Source organism: Canis lupus, chromosome 26, assembly GCF_011100685.1.
Source record: "Canis lupus familiaris isolate Mischka breed German Shepherd chromosome 26, alternate assembly UU_Cfam_GSD_1.0, whole genome shotgun sequence".
Classification (NCBI taxonomy): Eukaryota; Metazoa; Chordata; class Mammalia; order Carnivora; family Canidae; genus Canis; species Canis lupus.
In genome coordinates, this window is record NC_049247.1 from 13,681,522 (window position 1) to 13,698,392 (window position 16,871).

Genomic DNA, 16,871 nt, shown 5'->3' on the forward strand with positions numbered 1-16,871 from the left:
TGCAAAAATGCTATGAAGATAGGAAAAGAAGCAATTTGCTTCTTCTGGGATAGCTGAAAAGGTGAATTTTGAACTGGGTCCTCCAGGTAATCTTTATTTTATTTTTTTTTCTCCAGGTAATCTTTAAAGAGAAAAAAATGAGGAAGAATATTTGAGACAAAGAAAGAGCTAAGACATTGTTATATTTTGAATTGTGTCCCCACTTCCCCCCCCCAAAAAAAAATATGTTGAAGTCCTAATCTCCAATACTGGAGAATATGGCCTTATTTGGAAATAGGGTCACTGCAGATGTGGTTAGTTAAGATGAGGTCATAATGGAGTATGTGAGACCTTAATCCAATAGGACTGGTGTCTTGACAAGAAGAGGAGAAGAACAGACACACATCATGTGAATGCCACGTGAGGATGGAAGCAGAGATCGAGGTATGAGGTTATAAGCCAAGGAATGCCAAGAATTGCTAAAAACCACCAGAAGTGGGATAAGCAAGGAAAAATTCTCCTAACAGGTGTTGGAGGAAACATGGCCCTGCCAACACCTTGATTTTAAACCTCTAGCCTCTGGAACTGTGAGGAAATAAATTTCTGTGGTTTCAAGGCACCCACTTTGTGGCACCTAGAAAATGAATATAGACATACAAGAGTTAAATGGTGTAAAGTCCCTTAATTTTGAACAATCAATTGAATAACTGTTTCCATCAATGTGGTGGTGAATACAGAAAGATTCAGTGTTGAAAAGGTATCAGAGAACCTGTTGCATCTTTCTTGAAGGCCCTGTGGAGGAGGTATGATTGTGGGATCTGTGAGAAAAGAGAAAAGTGGTAGAAAGAAGATGGTTTCACAAGGTGAGAATTATGCCAAGAGTAGCCATAAATGCTGAAATAAGAGGCAAGATGAAGGATATCACCAATGCCAATTTTTGAACAAACTGTCAATTAAGATCTTTTCAAACCCTGGATATAAGTAGTGTCAATGACAAGATGTATTTAAGACTTTAATGTCAGGTTACAACCAGGAAGGAAGTAATAACTGAAAAAGATGAAGGCCAAGGAACAGGAACAGGAGCAGGAAATGAACAACTGGAAGCAAATATAAAATACAATTCCATTTACAATACTAAAAAACACAAAATAAATTTTTCAAAGTGTGTATAAAACCTATACAATGAAAACTATAAAACACTGCTGAAAGAAATTTTAAAAGACTAAAATAAGTGGGACAATGTACCATGTTCAATCAAATTGTTAAGTTGCTGATTCTCTCCAAATAGATCAAGAGATTCAACATGAACCCAACCAAAATTCCAGTGAAGTATCTACAGAGAAACAAGCTCATCCTGAAATGTATGTGGAGATGCAAATGCCCTAGAATAGATTCATTTTTTTAAAGAGAAGAAGTTGGAGAACTTATCTGATCATGGGGAACTGATTGAAAAGCTAGACACAGATTAATGGAACATCACAGAGTTCAGAAATATACCAAGTGCATGGCTGATTGATTTTGATAAAGGCACCAAGATAATTCAGTGAGGACAAAAAAGTTTTGCAACAAATGGTGATGGGACAACTGAATGCCTACATGGCAAAAATAAACATCAAATCTTACTACATAACATACACAAAATTAACTAGAAATGAATCACAGACAAACGTAAAAGCTAAAAGTATAAACTTCTAGAAGAAAACATAGAAGAAAATCTATGAACTTGGGTTCATACTTGGTAAGTACTTGGTAAGTACTTACTTGGGTAAGTAAAGATTTCTAAGACACAAGAAACACAGACCATAAAAGAAAAAAAATGATAAATCACAATTTATCGAAATTAAAAATTTTGCTCTGTTAAAGACACAGTTAAGAAAATGGGAGGAAGAAAAAAAAAAAAAAGAAAATGGGAGGAAAAAAATAAAAGCAACAGACTGAAAGAATATACATACATTTGACAAAGGACTTGTAGCCAGAATCTATAAAGAACCCTTGGAACTTACTCGTAAAACAACCTGGGGCACCAGGGTGGCTCAGTCAGTTAAGCATCTGACTCTTGATCTCTGCTCAGGTCATGATCTCAGGGTCCAGGAAAAGAGCCCCAAGTCATGCTCCCTGCTCAGTGGTAAGTCTGCTTGTCTCCCTCTCTCTCTGCCTCTCCTCCCAACTCGTGTTCTTTCTCTCTCTCTCAAATAAATAAAATCTTTAAAAAATGAGTAAATAAATAAAAAAGACAACACCAAGCGTTGGCTAGGATATAGAGCAACTAGAACTCTTATCACTGTTGGCGGGAATGTAAAAATGGTGCATCTACTTTGGGAAAAGGCAGTTTCTTAGAGAGTAAATATATACCTACCATACAAAACAGCTGCTTTAAAATATATATTTATATATGTTTTATATATAAAATTGATATATATATAAATTTATTTTTTTTTAATTTGAGAGAGAGGGAGACAGAGCAGCAGAGAGCATGAATGGGGAAGAGAGGGAGAAGCAGGCTCCCTGCTGAGCAGGGAGCCCAACATGGGGCTTGATCCCGGGACCCTGGGATCATGACCCCAGCTAAAGGCAGATGTTTCACCGACTGAGCCACCCATGTGCCCCAAAACAACTGCTTTTAAGTGTTTGCCCCCAGAGAAATGAAATCACATGTCCAAAGACTTTACACAAGTGTTTATGATAATAGCTTTATCATGATATCCGAAATCTGGACATAGCCCAAATGTCCAACAACAGGTGAACAGGTAAACAAATTGTGGGGGACTCCTCAGCGATAAAAGGAAACAAGCTACTGACGTATACAGCGACATGGCCAAATCTCAAAAACCAGTAAAGGAGGCCGGACCCAAGAGTACACACTGTCTGGGCCCACTCTATGAAATTATAAAAATTGTGAAACTATAGTGACAGAAAGTGGATCAGTGGCTGCCTGAGGCCAGAGGTAAGAGTGGACTGACCTCAGAGAGACTGGAAAGGATTCTGGAGATAGAAACAGGCTGCGTGCTGATTGAGGTGATGGTTATCTGGGTGTAGACATTTGTCAAAACATCGATCTGCACACTTGAAACGGATACCGTTTCTCGTGGGTAAATTACACCTCAATACGTTGATTAAAGGAATAAGGAAGGCAGGGCAAAGAGCCCCGTGGTGTTTCTGGAGCCTAAGGAGGCCTGGCTGGGCTGCGGCGTGATCCCGCTCTCTGTTTTAGCAGGCGACATTATCCGGGCGTTTTGCTGACAGGCAGCCAGAGACTGGGATTCTGAGTTTTTCTCTGCTGACTTATGTGTATGTCTTTCTAGCACTCAGTAAATGATGACAGTAAAAGGTTTGAGATCAATTCTCATCTTGTGTGCTCTGCGGCAGGAAACTCTGATTGTGATTCGTAACATTCCCTCTGTCAGCCTCTCTTTGAAAATGCAGTGGGAGTGAACAATTTGTCATTTACCTGGGAGAAGGAGGCTGGTTTTGGTAACCAGCGCCCTGAATCAAGAGCCACTTGGCACAGCCTCCAATTGGGATGAGTTGGGAGACTGGGCGCCTCATTAGTGCTTCTTCAAACCAGGGGCCCTGGTGGGGTCACCTGGATTGGTGTGAGAAGTGTGACTGATTAAGAGATGACAGTCTCACTGATTGATTCCCTACCAACCTAAGCTCATGCTACAGACTCATAGGGCCAGGGAGAACCATGAAATTGCCCCATTCTTGGGCCTAACACTGTCTAATCCATCCTGGACAGGTGAGGTCACAGTTTGCCCTGGACAACCAACCACTGCGGTGACAGCGAGCGACTGTCTGAGATGCTCAAGGAGTAGTTAAAGGACAATCTGAGGGCCAGTGCCGATCCACCTGCCACTCGAGGGTCCAGGCAGCTCCTACACCAGGGTCTAGATGACCAGGGAGAACCAGCCGGTGCCCCAGGATTGGGCACTAAGGTCGGGAGCTAGTCTACCCAGTGCTACTGGGAAGCAAAGGGATGAGGAAGGCGAGGCAGATTTTAGTCCTAGTCATCCGTATGGTCTGTCCATCTCCTCATTTGTCCCACTCCATTCAGCTGCTTCCCAACAGGCAGGGCAACATCTCTAAAGTGCACTGCATCATTTCTTTTTCCAAGACCTTTAATGGCCTCCCTTGCTTTTAGGATAAAATCCAGAAAGCCTTACCGTGGACTATGAAGCCCTGTGCATGCCATAATTCCCTAGGGAGCTTGCCCATAAAGCAGATTCCAAGCTCCTGGTCTGGAGATGCTGGTTTTGGAAGTCTGAGATGGATCCAGGCTTCTGTACTGGCAACAAGCCCCTGGGATAATCGTGCTGTAGGTGACCCATGAGTCCCGCTTCAGAAAGTCTGTCCTCCAGAATGGGCCTCCCCTACCTCCTCTCATCACGTGCTGCTCACTCTTCCCTGGCCCATGACCTCCGAGTGCATGAAGTCCCTACCCTTCCTCTGTGGCAGGGTCCAAGTCCTCCCAGGGGCAGGGTCCAGGAAGACCTTGTAGAAGCTTTAGCCACCAGCCCCCAATCTCCATCAGTAACTCCTCCATGCTGTCTTTGATTTAGACCACTCTCATTTCCTCAAAGTCACGTAAAGTGCTATTTTAAACTTAGCTTAGAGACATGATATTGGTTATGTGTCTTTGGGGCAGAAAAATCTGGAGCCACCAGAGTTCTTACTTGTTTCAAGATGTTTCAGTGGCCTGTATTTCTTGACCTAGAAAGTCAATCTCTGGCCCAATTCAACCCATCCCACTGTTTGAGTTCAATGTCTAGCTTCCCACTAGGCTGAAAGCCCTCTGAGGGCAAGAGCGTCATCTCTTTTCTTCTATGCTTTATACCAAGAGCCGAGCATACTGCCTGGCATACAATTAATACTCAATGTGTTGCACAGACATGAAAGACCAGAGGGTTTCCAGGGGACTTCTGAGTAAACAAAGCTCCTGAAATCTGGGGGGGGGGGGGGGGGGGGGGGCCAAGGCAAGAGGACAGAGGCAGGGTGCAGATGAGCAGGTCCTAGGGCCAAGGGGAGCAGTGACCTGCCCCTGATGTTCCCTGCTGAGAGTAGTGCAAAGGCTTCCCCATGCAGCTAGGGGGTGGTGGGTGGCAAGCCCCCAGTGTACCAGCAGCAGAGAGGGGCTCACTCCTAATACTGGTTAATGCTTGCAATGGCTTCAGGGCTCTTCCCAAACTTTTAATCCTATGCTAGATTTCAGAGCTCAGTTCTGGTCCAGAAACTATGTGCAACAGTAGGACCCTGGGCTTCCCTTGCTCACCCTACTCCCCAGGGGCAGTGGTGACACACTGGGGCATCCAAGACCCCTTCACACACCTCCCACACCTCAGAGATCAGATTCAATTCACCTGGAAAGCTAAGTTTCCTTATGTCTCTTTCTTTTGGGGGGTGGGGAAGAATGCCTGAAGAAGATGCCCTAATGAACTTATTTTCTTGATTTAAGAGTAGGGAGGGAGGGTTTGGGTCATTTTAAGGATTCCTTCCCTGTTTTACCAACTAAAAACTTTGGCTGTTTTCCCAGCGGGTATACTTTTCTAATGTAAGGGGCCCCTGGCCTCTTCTTAGGAGGTACATGGCTTCAATTAAGTCACAAACCCCTTGTGCAGATTCATAGTCCCCTAGTTTAAAAGAATGGAAATCACTGGGGCAGTAGAAGCAGCAGGGTCTTTGTCATCCAAATGCTGTGCTCAGGTGCCAGGTCTTCACCTTAACAGAGTAACCGTAGGCAGACCATTTACGTTCTGCAACAGCTCTGCAGAGCGTTGCCAAGAGGTCTTCCTTGATCCACTCCATGAGAGCCACAGAGGTCTGAGTGTACCCCGGATCTCTGAGAGCCCCAGCCAGCCACGGACCCCCAGGCAATTACCACCCACCACCTCTTCCCACACTCCTACCCACTACATGATTTCCACCTTACAGATGAGGAAACTGAGTCAAGGAAGGCTACTGAACACCCCTGATTGAGAATTGAAATAGGTGGAGTCTTGGAAGTACAAGGAAAGAGGGGAGGAAAGAAAAGAAAAGAAAAAGAAAGAGAGAGAGAGAGAGAGAGAGGAAAAAAAAAAAAAAAAAACAAAACCCAAACCAAAATCATGCGTCTTTGTTTCCCTTCTGGAACTGAGACTTCCAACTCTCCGGAGCGAGCATTACATCGGGTTCTGGAATGTTTTTCGAGACGAAGATAGCTTTCCCATCCTGTCGTGTTTTTCGCTCTCCTCTGATTCCCACCTGCTTGTTGCTGTCTGCTGGTGTCACACCTTCTGCACACTCGGAGCTCAGAGCAGAGCCGGGCTGGGTGAAACCGGGGCTCCATCTGCCCGCGTGCTTGCTGGGGGACGTCTGAAGGTAACTTTGTGCCGGCACCCTTTGCCAGGAGGCTGGGAAGCCGTCTGCAGTGCCACCCGGCTCCCATCCACCCTCGGCAGAATGAGCCGGTACCAAATCCAGCCCCCTGGTGCCGCTCAGCCAGATGGCAGGGGAAGCAAAACAAAAGTGACCTTGTTAGCAGAGTGTGTCTTCCCCGGGAGAAGCTATTTTTGTTGTGGTTGTGAACTGAAGTGTGTCTCGGCTGAATTTCTCCTTCCCTGCGAGGGCTGTGGAATGTTAATTTGTTCCAAAGTTCAGCATTTTGATTAGAACCAGGAGTGCCAGATTTTGTCAGAAACGTTTTGGAATGGGGTAGGCTCGTGCTCGCTCGCTCCCGCGCTCCCTCTCTCCCTCTCTCTTGGCCGCTGTACAAAGTCAATGTTGTTGCAGCAGCTGCTCTGGGGGAACGGCCCATCACAGATCAGAGCCGAGGGGTGAACGGGCTCCTCCCTGGATGTGGCCATGACCTCAGTGCCACAGAGGCACCGGAACTGGGGACAGCAGCAGGGTAGTAGCATTAGGGCACACCCTGCCTTTGCATGGAAAGGACAGAGAACCCAACACGGTGCCTGGAACACACGAGTCCTGCATGCAAAACAGAAGAAAGAACAAGATCCCTAAAGGCCCAAAGCCTCCTGGGCTTCAGCAGCCCAGAGGTCATGTTCAAGGTGGTTCTGGATTCTGAGGACCTTCCATCTGTTGTTCGGTTCTCTTCCCTGATCCTCTTCATTCTTCTCTCTTCGATGGGTGATGAGCCCCAGTAACATGGAACTGTACTCTGTACTACAAAATGCCCCCAACTCCTTGCTCAGTCCTGGCCCCCCAGTCCTTCCTGGAGGTAATTAAGTGCAGGTCCTTCACCACAGTGTCACCAGGGCTCAACAGTATCAAACCTGCTGTTTGTCAGGCTGGAGGATTAAAAAATGGGTTTGTTTTCCTGTTTGTCTTGTAGCATGGCAGAGTGGTTAGAGGCATGGCCTCTGAACCCAGGATGCCTGGGATCTGATCCTGGTCCTGTAGCAGCAGCAGCAGCAGCAGCAGCAGCACTAATAATAATAGTAGTAGTAGTAATAGTAGGAGTAGGAGTAGTAGTAGCAGTAGCGGCAGCTGTGTGGACGAGTCACAGGGTGGTGGGGAGGGCTGACGGACTTACACGGTCGAGAGCTCAGATCAGGCGTTGGCTTTTATTGTCACTGCTATGACTCCCTGGTCACTCGTGACACTGGGCACATGCCCACCACCCACCATGCCCCTTCAAGGTAGTGTAGATGACTCCCTACATTTCCCAGGTTCCACAGGGAAGGCTGGGAAAGAACTCGGGAGGCGTGAACTCCGGACTTGGGCTCCAGCCCCCATGCGCACCACTGCAGCTTCTCAACGGCCTCTTCAAAGTTCAGCCCAGTGTGGAGTGGCTTTTCTGTTTCTTCCAGCTGGGACAACTAAGATCCCAAGGGTAATGGGACTCCTCCAGAGACACAGAAACCACTGAGGCAGAGCCGGGACTGATATCCTACAAGGCAGTTCTCCCTCTCCCTCTCCAGGGTCCACTCCAACCAGCCAGCGGTAGTCTCCCAAAGAACCGGGTTGAGGAAGATCCTGAAGTGCAGCAAAGCTCTTGGGGAGAAAGATGCTCTGCCGTGAACACACGAGGGTGCTGGTGGTGGTGTGTCTGCAGCCAACCTGCTCCCCACCACTCACCTCCACCCCTCCACCCCTTACTCCACCACGGTTTTGCTTGCCAGGGATTAATGCCTTCACTGATAGTAAGGAAAAGAAACTTCACGGCACTCAGGCTGCTCAGGCCGCATTTCTGGGCCTCTTTCTTTCTCCACCTGATCCAAAGGGGCCTTGGTGGGCGGTTCTGAGTGAAGCAGCCTGTGGAGCAGTACTTTGCAGGAGGAAATGCTGAACGCCCCCGGTTGCTTCCTCCTCCCCTGACCGGCTTGGCAGGCCTCTGGTTGAGTGGGTACTCAGAAACACTGCAGGATAACCCCCATGCAATAATGGTGTAAGAGCATTCATGAGCCTACAGCTGGACCTGGCTCTCCAAGAGGCCTACATACTCTTGCTGTGGGATCAGTACTCGGGAGGGGAGGAGCGGATGTGCTCACCATGTCCACAGCGGGAGCCGCTGTTGTTCAAGACGGTGGATCCAGAGGAGCCTGGGCAGCCTCCCTCTTCCTTTCCTACCCCTTGCTGGCCAGGGGTACTGTGGACGGCTCTGCTGCAGGCTGCCATCTGCTGCTGCAAACATCTGTGCATGCTGCCTTCCAAGCGGATGGGCTGTCTGCCCTTCTTTCCCCACCTCCCTCTAGCTGCTCCTCCTTCCCTCTCCCCCGAGATGGCCATTCAAAAAAGTGTGCAGACTGTAGGCAGATGTTCAGGAGGCTTCCCCGCCGGTTCAGGTATGGGGCAGCTGACACCTCCTCATCAGTACCTGGGCAGCTGGATCTGCAAGCCTCCGGATGGCTCACAGGTGTGCCCTGCTTTGAGAAAACGCAATATTTAGAAAGAGGACACCTGTGGCAAGGTGTTTCTACATTGCACAATGACCATTCTAACCAATTTGATGATTTCTTTCCCCTGTTGGTTCTGGGTTTTTACCCAGAGTAAAAGAAATGCGTATCAGATCACCTAGGAACTTCTCCAACATTCACCTGGCCAGTCCCCATGCCTCTTATGCCCAAACAAACCAGATTTGGGTAGGGTAGAGTTAGTTGAAAGATGTCTCTAGGGCCCAGATAAAGCTGACAGATCCCCTCTTTCATTACTACCACTGCTATCCTTGTGCATTTCAGTTTTGGTATAAAAATAGGTAATCACCTATACAACAGGGAAAGGACAGTCTGTTCAACAAGTGGTGCTGGGGAAACTGGACAGCTACACACAAAAGAATGCAGTTGAACCCTTACCTCATACCACATACAAAAATGAACTCAAAATGCAGTAAAGGCCTAAAATTAAGCCCCCAAACTATAACATTCCTAGAAGAAAACACAAGGGAAAAGCTTTAGGACATTGGATTTGGCAGTGATTTCACCAAAAGCACAAGCAACAAAAGCAGAAATAGGCAAATGGGACTACCTCAGACGTAGACACTTCTGTGTATCAAGGGAAACAACTGAGAAAGTGAAAAGCTAACCTGCAGAATGGGGGGAAAATATCTGCAAATCATGTATCTGATAAGGGGTTAATATCCAGAATATACAAGGAACTCCTACAATTTAATAACAAAATAACCCAAATAACCAGATTTCAAAATGGGCAAAAGACTTGAACAGACAGTTCTCCAAAGAAGACACAGAGATAGCCAACAAGCATAGAAAAAGATGCTCAATATCACTAATCATAAGAGAAATGCACATCAAAACTACAATGAGATGTCATCCCACACCCATTAGGATGGCTGCTAGTGGAAGAACAGAAAGAACAGGTGTTGGCAAGAATGCAAAAAAGGTGGAACCTTCACGCATTGTTGATGGGAATGTAAAATGGTGCAGCCATTAAGAAAATGAAAAGCTAGTATGGGGATTCCTCACAAAATTAAAAATAGAACTACCATAAGATCCAGCAGTCCTAATTCTGGGTCCATATTCAAAGAAGTTGAAATCACAAAGAGATACCCACTTCTGTGTATGTCTGCACAACTAATGCATGTTTTTGTGGACTGACCATTTGTTCTTAGGGATGATCTAAACAGACTTTCAGGGCCTAGAAGAATTATACTGAGGCACCAGGCATTGTGCTCCTATATTTTAGAAATTCGGATACAAGATGTACATATTATGTTCATGAGGCCTGGAAGACTAGTTTTGGAAGATTCCCTGAGAAACAGGTGTTCCGTGGTCAAATGAGTTTGGGACATTCCATATTAAAGAGAACTAGAGAAGGGCACCTGGGAGCGTCTGCCTTTGGCTCAGGTCATGATCCCAGGGTCCTGGGATTGAGCCCTGTTGTTGGGCATCCTGCTCAGGGGGGAGTCTGCTTCTCCCTTCCCTCTCCCTCTCCCTACCCCCCTACTTGTGCTCTCTTCTCCCTCTGCCCTCATAAATACATACATACATACATACATACATACATACATACATACAATCCTTTTAAAAATTAAAAATAAAGAGAACTAAAGAGGTTTCTAAACACGGGATGTCTTTTAAATGTCGAAGTCATGGTCACTCTCAAAACATGGTAAGAGCATACAGCTCTCCTCAGACTCAGACTCATTTAATGTTGCAACTCTTCTGGATCCCTCCTCTGAGGAAGATTTTGTAGTAACTTCAGGTAAATGATGAGCTAGAAGAATTTTGCATGAATTCATCCCGGTGGTAATCACACAGCATGGGGATTATTTATTTTTATTTTTATTTATTATTTATGATAGTCACCCAGAGAGAGAGAGAGAGAGAGGCAGAGACACAGGCAGAGTGAGAAGCAGGCTCCATGCACCAGGAGCCCGACGTGGGATTCGATCCCGGGTCTCCAGGATCGCGCCCTGGGCCAAAGGCAGGCGCCAAATCGCTGCGCCACCCAGGGATCCCCAGCATGGGGATTAGAGAAAGCTGGAGGCTGGTGGAGTTATAGAGGTTCTCCCTTTTCACATTCATTCATTCAATACACATTGTTAACTGTGTATTAACAGCCAGGTCTTGTTAAAGACACGGATGATATGAAGATGGATGAAAATGGGCTGTGCCCTCAACCTCACATAGGCCAGGAAAATCTGAATGTTAGAAGCCCCACCAAACTGATTTAAGTCAAAAAGTGGAAGTTATGGGCTCAGATGTCTGAAAAGTCTAGGGAATGGGTGGGAAGGTGAAACGAGAAATTATTACAAAGGCCCAAGAAACAGATGATGAGGGCCTGGGGCAACAGAGGGAGGATGGGATCCAAGAAATACTTCACCTATGAAATATTGGATTTGTCCAATCAACCAACACATGACCCTACGACGCTGTTGTATTCCAGACGCCGCAGGGATACAGAACAAATAAACACAAGACATGGTCTGGAGCCTGTAGGAGTTTACATCTAGTTGATCCAGTAATTATCAACTATCTTCCAATAAGGCTAATGCTAATGGGTTTTATCAGAAGATGAAAATAGCACCCCGACTCTGGTGCAAAAAGAGGATGGAAAAGACTTGCCGCCACCTCCTGTGCCAGTTGTCACAACATGTGCTACCTTTGGGGACCCACACACTACTGGGTGACAGATTGAAACCCTGCACCTTTTTCTCCCACGATAAGTGGAATAATCCCAGCATAAGAGAGGAAGGAAATCGAACAAAACAGGAACTAGGGTGGGGTGGGGTTAAACAAGCCAAACAGGACAACAGATTAGAAAGCCGCTGCCAAGTTCCGTTGTGCCAAAAGAAATCTGCCCCAGGAGTCAGGTGTGACACAGGCATTCGGAAGGATGAATGAATTCCTCAACATACTTTGGGAACCGAGGCTCCCTAAAATAGCCTTCTGGCTCCCCACCCCATCACTTCCTCACCCCCCAAATAAACAGCGGCCAACAATGATGTGAAGCACGAGTGCAGATTGGGGGTATATACACTTGTAGAGGAAAGAGATTGAAGTCAAGGGTGAAATTCAAGGTTGATGTTTTATTAGTTTCTTCCTGGAATTTGTGGATCTTGGGGTTGCAAACTGAGACCAAATGTTCCCTTTGAGCATTCTGTGCTGTGTGATTACCATTTGCATTTGCGTGGGGGGTTGGGGAAAGCAGGCTGGCTGGAAAGTGTGTCCTTTGAGTTGCAAACATTGGGAGGCTTCTTCCAGGCAGCTCTGGAAACCAAGTCCTATACAATGCAGCTCAGTTCCTATTGATATCTTCAGGAGTCATTCAACACTCTGTGCTTGAAACCTATCAGTGATTTCCCAATGCTCAGGGTAAAGGTTACAATTCCTCATGGGCCATATGGTCCTGCTTTCTCTCTAGCTTCATTTTTATCCATGCTTCTCTTTATTCTCTGAACTATACTTCACTGGTGCTCTTTAAGTGTTAGTTCTTCTACCACAGGGCCTTTGCATATGCTATATCCATTGTCTAGACTTCATTTCACACCTGGCTCATTGAACTAACTCCTGTTTATCACTCAGTTGTCTCCTCCTCAGGGATGCCTTTTCCAGGGCCGGATTTCTCCATTATACACAGCAGGGACTGTGCTTTGGGATCCATGATCCATTTAGGAACCATGGAAAAAATGTTTAATCTCTTTGAAAATCAGAAGAATAAAGTGACTACAATGATTATTATATAATGATGAATCTAGCCTGGATTTATACCAATGCAGTTGTTAAAGGTAATTTTTTTAAAGATTATTTATTTATTTGTGAGAGATACAGAGAAAGAGGCAAAGACCTAGGCAGAGGGAGAAGCAAGCTCCATGCAAGGAGCCCGATGTGGGACTTGATCCTGGGACTCCAGGATCACACCCTGGGCTGAAGGCAGGCGCTAAACAGCTGAGCCACCCAGGTGTCCCTTTTTTTTTTTTTTTTTTTTTTTTTTTTTTTTAATTTGAAAAGGGCCCACCAAGGCATGAATAACTGGGCTCTAGCCCTCTCAACCTCCCAGCAGCACTGGCCAGGTCTTCCCATCAAATGCTTTCATTGTGCCCTGAAGTCTTCCATCAAAGCACTTGTCACAGTTGTCATTACATGTCCTCTAGACTATGAGCTCCATGAGAGCAAGGACCACAGCAGACAGGTCTCCAGACGGCATTGTAACACAGAGCCTGGCTCATTGCGCATGCTCAATAGATACCTGCTGCAGGTGTGGCTAAGCAGAGGCAGTTCACCTTTGCGGCTCAGCCCTGTCCTAAGCAAGAACACTCACTCGATCTGCTTTTAACCACCTGGCTGGCTGGCAGGTCCGAGGGGAGGGGACAGGGCGACGGGAAGCGAGAGGAAAGACTCACAGTGGACATGGGGGAAGCGACAGTGCCAAACTTCTCCCCTTGGGAAGCAGCGTGGGAGGGGTGGCAGAGACGGAGTGTAAACAAACATTTCCTTGTCTGGTAGGTCATTTTGTAATTATGCGCGGGTCAAGCACTTTAGATTCCCGGAAGTCAGACAATATCTGCTTCCAAAGGCCATTAATGGTCAAGGGCCCCTGGAGTGAAGAGGGACTTTCATTAAAAGGTCTTGTCCCATTCAGGCAGGAAGCGTGCTAAGTGACGGTCCCCAGTGAAACAACGGAGCATGAAATAAGCAGTAGGAAGGGGCGCTGACCTCAGGGTTCAGAGAATAGGTGGGGTAACAAAAACATATGAAGTGGGGAATAGGCCAAGTGTGGTCTGAAGTCCTGGGCAAGGTGCTGGGGAGTGGGGAGGGGTGACAATGGTTTTGACTCTGTGCTCTTGGGGAAGGACGTTGGCCAGAGGGATGGAGAGCAGTGCCTTTCTCCGGAGGACACCCTCCACGGAGGGAAAATGTGCACAGCTAGTGAGAGAGAGGACAAAGGAGGCCACGAAGAGGGAGCAGATGAGGCTGTTGCCAGGAGTGGTGCTCACCTTGCTCCCTGCCTGCCCTCCTTCACTCTTGCTCACAGACAGCAGGGGCTTTCACTTCACCCTCACGGCCAGGTTGAAGTGCTCTGGGAGGGAGGGGGTTGGAGGGTGAAGATGGTGAAAGGGAAGTCTGAAAGTCTGCCAAAAACAAAACCTACCCCCCCCCCACACACACACACACACACAAACCCTCAACTGGTAGCAAACAGGATGGACCAGTGGCCACGTGCCAAGATCCTTTGGGTTCACATGTGACTCGGGCCTGGTGGCACAGCAGCCCCGGCTTCCCCTTGCAGGAACTAGGCAGATTATGGGAAGAGGCACCGGCATTCTTAAAATTCCCCTGTCCTCACAGACCTAAAATTAACATGACTGTTTATAGCTCTAGATATGGATTTGGAACATAGTATTAGTAAATAACATAATAATGGCCCAGGGATCCAATACTGGAGCTCAGTTATATTTGCCTATGGCAACCAACCACCAGTACATTTGATAGGTCAGAATTCTCATCACTGTCCTTTGTATTCAAGGATGACAGCGGCTGATACTGTTCCTCTAGGAGGCAAAGATCACCAAAAGAACAAATCATATAGTCTTTTTCTTCAAACAGCTTTTTGAGATATCGCTCACATGCCACACAATGCAATGGTTTTTGGTATATTCACAGGGTTGTGCAACACCACAATTTAATTTTGGAACATTTCTGTCTCCCCTAAAAGAAACCCCACACCAGTAGCAGTTAGACCTGAGTTCCTCTTCCCTCTATTCCCTGGAAACCGCCAATCTCCTTTCTGTCTCTATGGCTTTGCTTATTCTATATACTTCGTATAAATAGAACCACACGAAGTGGTCTTTCGGAGCTGGCTCCTTCCATTTAGCATAGTGTTTTCAACGTTCATCCGTGTTGGAGCATCTCTCAGCACCACATCATTTTCACTGCTAAATATGCTGTTGTAGGACACGCCACATTTTGCTTCTCCATTCATCACAGGTGGACATTTGGGTGGTTTCCACCTTTAGTCTGTTGTGAATAGTGCTGGTGGGAACACAGGTGCACTCAACCAGGTAACAAAATTGCAAGTGCACCAATTCTCCTATGACTTCAAACCCTCTCTAACTTTCTTTGGACCTAAGAGTGCATGACAATATATTTTACTTACAATCTTATCTTTTCCTAAAAGGCAGTTTTGTATGGAGGGATCTTGGTAGCCTGTGGGTTGGAACAGTGGATTTTGTGAAGAGATGATGCTTTAATGATTTGGAAAAATAAAACTGCTGAGCTAGGCAGTATTTTTCATGTGATAACTTTGCAGGGTGTGTAAATTTGCACATATGCACTCTTACAGGGCAGGCCATATGCGGAGGTTGCAAACCTGCGCCCAGAGGCCAAATTCATTCCCACAGGCATGCCATGTTGGGCCAGGATATTATCTTTGGATTATCTGATCTAGCACTTTTTAAAAAGGATAAATATCTTAAAATAATAATAATAATTTTTTAAAAAATCAAAATGGATAAAAATCTTGATTTCTGCCTTCTCTTTCTGCCTTTGAGATGGAGCCACCCTCTCTCAAGCTGCCAAGACCCCACGGCTCCCTTTCATCCCTCTGGTTTTGAGGCTCAGCTGTCAGTTATCATTCATATGCACTGGTGTTTTTCTGATGATAGAGAACCAGTTCTCTGTAGCCAGGCCTCCACCTGAGCAAATCTAGCTGAGCAAGCTTCAGGACAAATGGAGAAAGCATATTTCTTTGTGGAGAAAAAATTATTCCTATATGATTTAATATGCACAACCATATGCCTACAACTCTGATATATAGTGCGCATCTTCTCCTGCACGATGCCTGTCTCTATCCTCTCCCTACAGGCATTGGTGTTTGCAGCCCTTGGCCTACAATCTTTCCACGTGTGTCTGCAGCCTCTCTCCTATCAGAGTGGATCTCCAGGTTCTTTGAGGATCATCCCCGTAACTTCTATAGTATCCACCGCCCTCAGTTCCCTACAACACCTGCTATGGGACTGTTGACTAAAGACGCCTCGGTATGTGACCGGCTGTCACTTCCAACAAAATCTTTGAAGATGATAACAGGTACTTTTATTAAGCAGTTACTGTGTATCTGGCTCTATTCTAAGCAACTCAGGACTTGGGTACTTAGGTGATTAGGTTTTTACCTACCCCACGAAGAGACAAGCAAGGTATGTAAGTTGCCCAACATCACCCAGTAAATGGTGGAGCTGGGGTTTGAAGTCAGTGGTCAGTCTGGAACATATCCTCGCAACCACTAGTCTACATGTCATTCTAGATTGATTTGTCTTTGGTATAAGGTGGTTGTTTGTTTTTTTTTTAACCTAATGGGAGAAACTGAGAAACTGAAGCATGAAAGAGACCCAAGTCTCACCCAGGATCAAATAAAGCTGAGTACCCGGGACTTTATTCCAAAAGAGCCAGAAGTAAATTCCCTAGGCTGCTGTTTCATGTAGGTACCTGATGCTACTGGACAGAGACCGTCCCATTCTAGGCCATCATTATTTTTCCAAGTGTCAGAGATTTGGGAGTAGCAGTGAACATTTTGGAGAGATACAAGAACCTACTCAGAAAAAATGTTTAGAAAGCTTCCTTTTGGGATCCCTGGGTGGCGCAGCGGTTTGGCGCCTGCCTTTGGCCCAGGGCGCGATCCTGGAGACCCGGGATCAAATCCCACATCAGGCTCCCGGTGCATGGAGCCTGCTTCTCCCTCTGCCTGTGTCTCTGCCTCTCTCTCTCTCTCTCTCTGTGACTATCATAAATAAATAAAAAATAAAAAAAAGAAAGCTTCCTTTTCTCATTACAAGTTTAAAAAGAAAGAAAAAAAAAACTATATCCCACAAGGAGATAAATTGTAATTCTTACAACTTAAATTTGTTACAAGCTGGACATACCTAAGATATAGTAACAGTAGCAAAGAGGTGACTGAAAATTTCAACTTTCCACCTGCAGAGCTCTTTGGGGTTGGACATGTGCAAT

The 16,871-nt window shown here is 46.1% G+C and overlaps 1 long non-coding RNA gene across 1 annotated transcript; it reads left to right on the forward strand.

Annotated features, from left to right (window-relative positions):
* Window positions 1–319: 319 nt before the first annotated feature.
* Window positions 320–16,575, forward strand: LOC111092596. The gene is made up of 3 exons (XR_005379213.1): window positions 320–423; window positions 1,268–2,104; window positions 15,735–16,575. It is a non-coding gene; the product is annotated as an uncharacterized LOC111092596 (long non-coding RNA).
* Window positions 16,576–16,871: the final 296 nt, after the last annotated feature.